The following is a 9,490-nucleotide window of genomic DNA, read 5'->3' on the forward strand; positions in this document are numbered from 1 at the left end:
GAGTACCTGTGGCTGGGGGGTGCTCCTCAAAGGTCCCGGGAGGAGGAGGCCAGGAGGCTACGGGTGGCTGGCCTTGGGCTGCGCCTCAGGAACGTCATTTATTCTGCGTGGCGCCGCGTGTGCCCTGTGCAGCTTGGATGTCTGCCGCTGACGCTCTGTGGCTCCTGTTCCTCTCATCTCCTGGTCCACACATGCCATCACGACGCACTGTACAAGGGGAGAGCAAGGCATCGTCGGTGGCCGCAAACAGTACAATCGCCTTCTGCGTCTGTCATTCTCTTTCGTTTGTTTGAGTGCTTGTTTTTTAAATACACAGCAAGTGTCACTCACTCTCTCTCTCTCTCTCTGTCTGTCACACACATACACACACACACAGACACACAGACCGACACACAGTCAGACAGACACTGTGAGGTGTGCAGCGCAAAATTGGAATTTCAGTGCTTTTTGATTTGTATCTCTCTCTCTCTCTCTCTCTCTGTCTGTCTGTCACGCACACACACACACACAGACACACAGACAGACACACACACACACACACACACACACCCACACCAAAGCACACAGACAGAAGCAGGGCAGCTGCTGTGCAACTGGGATTTGACAAGAGGGGCTCCCTCTGCTGGCTCAATGCGGTACAAAGTGTCAGAAGGTGTTAGTGCCGCAGAAATTAACAGCTTTGGACAATCAATTGCATCTGTGGTCCACAGGAGGGCGCCCAGTTGGCAAGTCCTGTGCATTGCATATTAATGCCGTTTCAATTGCACTCACATGTGCTTTTTGTGTAAAAGAGAGACACACACACACACACACACACACACACACACAGCGGCTCAGAGATTAGGGAAAAGCAACAGAAATCAGGAGAGATTTCAATGTGAGGAGATGGCCTGTGATGCTGGGCCATTGTGTAACATTGGAATGAGTACCTGTGGCTGGGGGGTGCTCCTCAAAGGTCCCGGGAGGAGGAGGCGAGGAGGCTACGGGTGGCTGGCCTTGGGCTGCGCCTCAGGAACTTCATTTATTCTGCGTGGCGCCGCGTGTGCCCTGTGCAGCTTGGATGTCTGCCGCTGACGCTCTGTGGCTCCTGTTCCTCTCATCTCCTGGTCCACACATGCCTTCACAACGCACTGTACAGGGGGAGAGCAAGGCATCGTCGGTTGCCACAAACAGTGCAATCGCCTTCTGCGTCTGTCATTCTCTTTCGTTTGTTTGAGTGCTTGTTTTTTAAATACACAGCAAGTGTCACTCACTCTCTCTCTCTCTCTCTCTCTCTCTCTGTCTGTCACACACATACACACACACACAGACACACAGTCAGACAGACACTGTGAGGTGTGCAGTGCAAAATTGGAATTTCAGTGCTTTTTGATTTGTATCTCTCTCTCTCTCTCTCTCTCTCTTTCTGTCTCTCTGTCTGTCTAACTGTCACACACACACACACACACACACACACACACACACACACACACACACACACACACACAGTCAGACAGACACTGTGAGGTGTGCAGTGCAAAATTTGAATTTCAGTGCTTGGTGATTTGTCTCCCTCCAGTGGCCCACTGCAGGTATGATGAGGCTTAAATGATAGGGTTATGGGGAAAAAGCCAGGAGAGGATGGGACAAAAGTGGAATAACTGAAAAAGTAAGAGGTGTAGAGGGCTGATGTTGGTGTCTAGGTGGGGGTTTTGGTTGGTGCCGGACGCTGTGGCGAAGAGCCCACGCCGATGGCTTCTTCGGTTCTGGAGATATGGCGAATGGGACCAAAAAGGATGGGACAAAACGGTCCCAATGGGAGAAAGGAAGGTGCAGAGGGCCTGGTTCTACTGTCATTGCATTGCCCGTGTCCGGGCGCATCCGCAGGTGCCCAACATGGCATGGTTCAGAGTACCTTTGCAGGATGGGGCAGTAGTTGGAGAACGGTCGTGTGATGCGTCCACGGATGCAGAATCGTTCCCCGACTCCAAGGATGCCCGCCGTGTCTTTGTCAGACCCTCCTATCTGGAGATAGAGCTGCAAACCTTTTTCGGAAGCACTTTCCCTGCACAGAAGCGTCTGCAGCAGGAGACCGCAGAAGGGACAGCAGAACCAGGCCTTTGGAGCACTGCGTCATCTCCTGGTCCACACATGCCATCACGACGCACTGTACAAGGGGAGAGCAAGGCATCGTCGGTGGCCGCAAACAGTACAATCGCCTTCTGCGTCTGTCATTCTCTTTCGTTTGTTTGAGCGCTTGTTTTTTAAATACACAGCAAGTGTCAATCATTCTCTCTCTCTCTCTCTGTCTGTCACACACACAGACACACACACAGACACACACACAGACACATAGTCAGACAGACACTGTGAGGTGTGCAGTGCAAAATTTGAATTTCAGTGCTTTTTGATTTGTATCTCTCTCTCTCGCTCTCTCTCTCTCTCTCTCTGTCTGTCTGTCTGTCACACACGCACGCACACACACACACACACACTCACACACTCACACACACCAAAGCACACAGACAGAAGCAGGGCAGCTGCTGTGCAACTGGGATTTGACAAGAGGGGCTCCCTCTGCTGGCTCAATGCGGTACAAAGTGTCAGAAGGTGTTAGTGCCGCAGAAATTAACAGCTTTGGACAATCAATTGCATCTGTGGTCCACAGGAGGGCGCCCAGTTGGCAAGTCCTGTGCATTGCATATTAATGCCGTTTCAATTGCACTCACATGTGCTTTTTGTGTAAAAGAGAGACACGCACACACACACACGCACACACACACACACAGACACACACACACACACACACACACACACACTCAGCGGCTCAGAGATGAGGGAAAAGCAACAGAAATCAGGAGAGATTTCAATGTGAGGAGATGGCCTGTGATGCTGGGCCATTGTGTAACATTGGAATGAGTACCTGTGGCTGGGGGGTGCTCCTCAAAGGTCCCGGGAGGAGGAGGCCAGGAGGCTACGGGTGGCTGGCCTTGGGCTGCGCCTCAGGAACGTCATTTATTCTGCGTGGCGCCGCGTGTGCCCTGTGCAGCTTGGATGTCTGCCGCTGACGCTCTGTGGCTCCTGTTCCTCTCATCTCCTGGTCCACACATGCCATCACGACGCACTGTACAAGGGGAGAGCAAGGCATCGTCGGTGGCCGCAAACAGTACAATCGCCTTCTGCGTCTGTCATTCTCTTTCGTTTGTTTGAGTGCTTGTTTTTTAAATACACAGCAAGTGTCACTCACTCTCTCTCTCTCTCTCTGTCTGTCACACACATACACACATACACACACACACAGACACACAGACCGACACACAGTCAGACAGACACTGTGAGGTGTGCAGTGCAAAATTGGAATTTCAGTGCTTTTTGATTTGTATCTCTCTCTCTCTCTCTCTCTCTGTCTGTCTGTCACGCACACACACACACACAGACAGACACACACACACACACACACACACACACACACACACACACACACACACCAAAGCACACAGACAGAAGCAGGGCAGCTGCTGTGCAACTGGGATTTGACAAGAGGGGCTCCCTCTGCTGGCTCAATGCGGTACAAAGTGTCAGAAGGTGTTAGTGCCGCAGAAATTAACAGCTTTGGACAATCAATTGCATCTGTGGTCCACAGGAGGGCGCCCAGTTGGCAAGTCCTGTGCATTGCATATTAATGCCGTTTCAATTGCACTCACATGTGCTTTTTGTGTAAAAGAGAGACACACACACACACACACACACACACACACACACACACAGCGGCTCAGAGATGAGGGAAAAGCAACAGAAATCAGGAGAGATTTCAATGTGAGGAGATGGCCTGTGATGCTGGGCCATTGTGTAACATTGGAATGAGTACCTGTGGCTGGGGGGTGCTCCTCAAAGGTCCCGGGAGGAGGAGGCCAGGAGGCTACGGGTGGCTGGCCTTGGGCTGCGCCTCAGGAACGTCATTTATTCTGCGTGGCGCCGCGTGTGCCCTGTGCAGCTTGGATGTCTGCCGCTGACGCTCTGTGGCTCCTGTTCCTCTCATCTCCTGGTCCACACATGCCATCACGACGCACTGTACAAGGGGAGAGCAAGGCATCGTCGGTGGCCGCAAACAGTACAATCGCCTTCTGCGTCTGTCATTCTCTTTCGTTTGTTTGAGTGTTTGTTTTTTTAAATACACAGCAAGTGTCACTGTCTCTCTCTCTGTCTCTGTCTGAGTGCGCCTAACTTTTTTTCTTATGCACACCATTAAAAAAAGTTGGGCGCACCCAAATCAGCGTTCAAAGATTGATGGCTCCCTGTCAGAGCACTGGCTATGAATTTCAGATCGATCAGGCCTTAACTTAACAAAAAAGTTATCAATCGTTCTTTTCATCTTTTCTCATTGCCCACGGTCAGTTATATCCACTTCTGTCGGTCCTAGGATATTCACTAGGGCTGGGTATCATCACTGATTTCTATAATCCACTTGATTCCGATTCACAAGGTCCAGATTCGATTTGGTGCAATTTTTCCTCAGACAGTGAGAAGTCTTATAATTCTGATCATTTATCAGTACTGACACTAAACTTTATCAGAGATGTGAACATCACAGCACATGCCGTTGTGTCAAAGTAACTGATAATAAAATACAAAAAAAACATGAAGGAGATTTTCCTGGCATGGATTTTATAGCAGATAACCTTAAAAATATTCTGCAATTATACCTAATTTGAAAAAGTTTAAATTTCTTCAGTATTGAACAGCAGAAATTAAGCTTTCTTGTCCGAGGTCATTTAAGTACAAAGAAAAGAAAAGACAGCGGCCGCCAGCGCTATAAACAACGGTAGACTGATGGGTAATAAGTGAATGAGTAATGCGGAAAACAGATGTTTGAGATGGGAAACTTTTCCTGAAGTACAAAGCGAGAGCTGTGCATGAACTGTGGTTTTTATCGTGTTGGAAGCAAAACAGCAAAAGTAAGAGGGAATTAATGACGATATTTATCAAATGTGAAGCGTAGTTTGGTTCTTCTTTTGCTGCTGGCCCAGTGAATTTTGGTTGAAGAGAGACAAAACCTGCAGCCCAGAATCTTGCGCAAAAAAGACGTAAAGACGATTCAGACACGACGAATCAGAATTAGTGAGCTTTTGGCTTTCAGCCCCCACGGCGACTAAGCTAATTCTGATGCGTCGGTCCGCTCTGTGTTTACGTCTTCGTGTGGAATGCGTTTCCTGCTCTCATTTGCTGGTTGTTGTTGAAATAGTTTTGAGAGCTTTAACCTGAGATTCTGGCGTTTCTGGTAAAAGACATTTATATTCATTCAATTCAGGATTTAATGAATCGGTATCGCTTCATTGAAGCTACTCACCTTTCTCTATCCACCTGCACTTTCAGCTGGACCAAGGACATTTACAGAGGTCCCGCCCCTGACTATCTCTGATTTGTTTAGACCACGAAGGGGAATGATGTGTGTCTGTTGTTGATCACATGGATGTCTGCGGCAAATTTTACAAACACTTCTCATAATGACTAACTACTCCTGACATTTTTGAGATGTTAGCTCTTTATACAACGAAGTTATAGTGGGATACAAATAATATCAGGCTGATCCTGCCACAATTTGTTCCCCCTGTGAAAATCACGGACAAACAGTAGCCCACATTGCTGATTTTTCGTTCACAAACACTTCTTATTATGACGCATTACTCCTGAAACTTTGGAGGATTTAGCTCTTTATAGAGTAAAGTTACAGGAGAATAAAAATAGTTATCAGCCAAAATGTTAATGGTTTATTAAAATAATCCCATCTGATACCTCGTGAGATAAGATAAGATAAGATAACTCTTTATTGTCATTGCACAGTCATACATAGTACAGTAGTACAATGAAATTGGAAAACTGTCCTACGTCGGCTTTTCCAATAAATATATAATTTTAGATATAATAATAATAATAATAATAATAATAATAATAATAATATATATATATATATATATATATATATATATATATAAAATTTTCTGTTGTAACCCTCAAACTGAATGGTAATGTAACGATACTAATTTTTCACTTTTTCACAAAATGAAAACATCAGTACCTCCTGCGTGCTCCCAGCACAGGGGAAACAAATTCTGTCGGGGATACGTACTTTGGCACAACAGATCCAAGTATAAAAACAATAACAAATACAATTTCTAGGTTCCATAACAGTTTTTATCATTACTTTATTGTGGATTAGGTGAAGAGTTGTTAAATGTAGACAATTTAAATAATAGATTAATGCAATAGCAAATTGTGCCTTTTTCTCAGATGGACAGCAGATGGAGTGAGAGGAGATGAGGTAGGAAGAGAGGCAAAGATTGAGTCATGGGCAGAGCCTAGTTTATTTCTCACAGTTTTTTAAAAATTCTCTTGCTTTATGGTTCTTAGCGCTGTTACCAGTCTTTGCATTTATCATTGTTTTAAGTGTCTTGATTTTAACTGGATCTAAAAGGCTTGGATCTCCACATCGTTGGTGGGAGAAGGTTATCAGGGTGGCTTCAAAATTTGCGACCACATGTTTGCTTTGCATTTTCCCCACCAAGTTGAAGTCACTGATTTTGCTGTTCCAGACTTTTGGAATCTCAGCTGAAACCCACATTCGCCAGGGTAATCTGTCGTAACCGGAACAGTGGAGGCTGGAGGTGTAATGCCGTCTTTTTGCAAAATGTCATTTGAATGAGCCAGTGAACGACACCCACTCAACGACACTGAATGAGCCAGTGAACGACACCCACTGAACGTCCCACTGAACGCTGTTGATGGCTTTTGAGGTTCTGGAGATATGCCAAATCGGAACAAAAAGGACGGGACAAAACATGTTTCTCAGGTCTGGTAGAACAGTAGCTGATTCTATAATGAACAGAATAAACAATAATTGAAAGATGTAATAATTCTGTCACACACTACAGCGGTTGTCAACTTATTTCTGCACAAACTCGCCTCACCTGGGAGACATGAAAAATATTATGCACCTTCACGTTAAGAGGCAGAACCAGCTGAACGGTAACAGGATTTTGACTTTGCTTCCACTGGGAAAGGACCAATAAATCGAGAATATAAACCCTTCATGCTCCTTTCAAGCTCCCCTACCCTGATACTATGTACATTTAAGATAAAGCTTTTTTTGTTTTCAGTATATGTAAAAGTATGGCTTTGTTATTCTATGTAATAATTTCTGAAAAACCTTTAGGCATTTATTTTATAAAGTGCATTTGTTATGATTTCAAGTAACACGCTAACAGCTTCACTGCTCACCTTTCGCTCTTATAATCTAGCCAACCTTTATGTGCTTGAGTAAGAAAACGGTATCTCACTGTACAGTAACTGATCAGCCAGTATGGTTTTAGGACATTTTGAATGAGGCAGAATGACATTTTCATTATTGTTATTATTTTTATTTTTATTTATTTATGTATTTATCTTTGCTTTACCAGCCTTCTGAAATCTCAGCTGAAAACCATATTCTCCGTGGTAATCTGTTGTTACTGGGACGGTGGAGGCTTGGGATGTAATGCCATCTTTGTGCAAACTGTCATTTGGTATCTCTCCCTTAATTGCTGGTCATTGATGATCAACATATCGATGCAGCTATCTGTCCTCCATATGTACAATTATATAAACATACAGACACACAGACACCTTTTAAGCCCTTGTCCTCTGATCAGGTGTCCATGTAGCATTTACCTGGACCACTGTCGCCAAACCATCTGTTTCATAATACATGTAATGTTTAATCTGCACTGGTCACTCCACTTTATTGTCATTGATATTTATATTTAAAAGTGCAATACTGTAATTTTCTGCTGCTCATTCCTGTGCAATATCCCATCTGCCCTCCCGTCATATTTCTTTTCAAGATTTTCTTATTTAATCACTAGTGTACATATATTTATATTTATAGATACATATATATATTTAGTCATCTTTTCTCTTTTACCATGTCTCTCTAATATTTTGCTCCTTACTATTTTTCTATTTTCTTATTATTTTATTTTATTACATTTTCTCCTACTGTATCATGCTGCTGAGTGACTGCTGCTCGTCAAACACATTTCATTGCAATGTTGACCCTGTGCTAACTTGCATATGACAAATAAAACTGAAAACTGAAAACATGTAAGCTAATGGTCCCAACGTGCTTAAGATACATTTTTAAATTATCTGTGTAATTTCTGTTCATATTTAAATTAAGAGGGGGTGGCAGTAAAAACTCTGTAACAGAAATGTCATCAAGTACATTGTCAAACGATTGCGCTGTACGGACTCGCGTACTTGACTACTGAGAAACGGCTTTCACGTCAGACTTCTCTGCGCATTTCATTTACTGCTAAGCTGCTTAGCGGCTCTTATTTATCCAAAGTGCGACACCTGAGCGCAGACCCGGGCTGTTAAACAAATATGAGTCAATGCAGATGTCAGACAGACTGTCCAAATTCTCCCAAAGAATCTGCAGGCACCTTTTTAAAATTGGCTTAGAATAGAAAATTCTAAGTCTATTATTGAGATATTCTTATTTTCTGTTAGTAGTTAATCTTTCAAATGACAAGAGATAATGCCTAGATATCTCACCTCATCTTTCATCTGTGTATTACATATTAACTGCAGGAGACACTCATGTAGAGATAGTATCTCACATTTATTATTATTATTGTTATTATTCATCTGTAAACCTGACGTGTTTCATAATCGCCTTGGCTATGTTAATCATCATGCTCTTCAGGAGGCGTCAAGACGCGGGGAACACAGATGAGAAATTAAAATAACAGTCAACACTTTAATTTTAACTTTAGAGCACAAAATACAAACTTTGAAATCTGAAATTTAAAATGTCTTGTTGGTGACAGAAAGAATTTAGACAACTAAGAAAATGTGTAATAAGGGTAAACTATTGTATATGTACAAAAAAAGATGCTTCTTATTAGTAGATGTAAAACACAGGACTGCAGTTAAAATGAAAAATGTCCTGATGATACAGAAACGATAACTCGACGAATAGAATTTGGACGCGTCTGCCGCTTGTCAAACACCTATTCAGTAGTAGCCGCCATTGTAGCCATAGTAAAAGGGTCTGTGTTGGGTATACGGGGCATAGTGGTTACGCCTGACCATTTTTTGCAGTATACCGTCATGCCGTTCGGGCTAAGAAATGCCCCAGCCACCTTCCAGCGGCTGATGAACACTGTGTTACATGGAGTCAGAAATTGTGAAGTGTATCTGGATGATATAGTTGTCTAGGTGGGGGTTTTGGTTGGTGCCGGACGCTGTGGCGAAGAGCCCACGCCGATGGCTTCTTCGGTTCTGGAGATATGGCGAATGGGACCAAAAAGGATGGGACAAAACGGTCCCAATGGGAGAAAGGAAGGTGCAGAGGGCCTGGTTCTACTGTCATTGCATTGCCCGTGTCCGGGCGCATCCGCAGGTGCCCAACATGGCATGGTTCAGAGTACCTTTGCAGGATGGGGCAGTAGTTGGAGAACGGTCGTGTGATGCG

General features: G+C 44.2%; 1 protein-coding gene and 1 long non-coding RNA gene across 2 annotated transcripts in view; both read right to left on the reverse strand.

Moving 5' to 3' along the window:
- The window catches only part of LOC146378548 (uncharacterized), a 10,861-nt gene extending 4,964 nt beyond the window's left edge, over window positions 1-5,897 (reverse strand). Inside the window, exons 1-5 of the long non-coding RNA XR_014801471.1 lie at window positions 3,848-5,897; window positions 2,903-3,103; window positions 1,895-2,146; window positions 930-1,130; window positions 7-207 (exon numbers count right to left, since the gene is read on the reverse strand). This is a non-coding gene — a long non-coding RNA (uncharacterized LOC146378548). The remainder of the gene's footprint in view (window positions 1-6; window positions 208-929; window positions 1,131-1,894; window positions 2,147-2,902; window positions 3,104-3,847) is intronic.
- Window positions 1-9,490, reverse strand: part of LOC146378546 (synaptotagmin-like protein 1) — a 59,691-nt gene that overhangs the window by 37,516 nt on the left and 12,685 nt on the right. The window lies entirely within an intron of this gene.

Source organism: Perissodus microlepis, chromosome 10 (genome assembly GCF_051167445.1).
Source record: "Perissodus microlepis isolate ML-2025 ecotype Zambia chromosome 10, ASM5116744v1, whole genome shotgun sequence".
NCBI classification, from domain to species: domain Eukaryota; kingdom Metazoa; phylum Chordata; class Actinopteri; order Cichliformes; family Cichlidae; genus Perissodus; species Perissodus microlepis.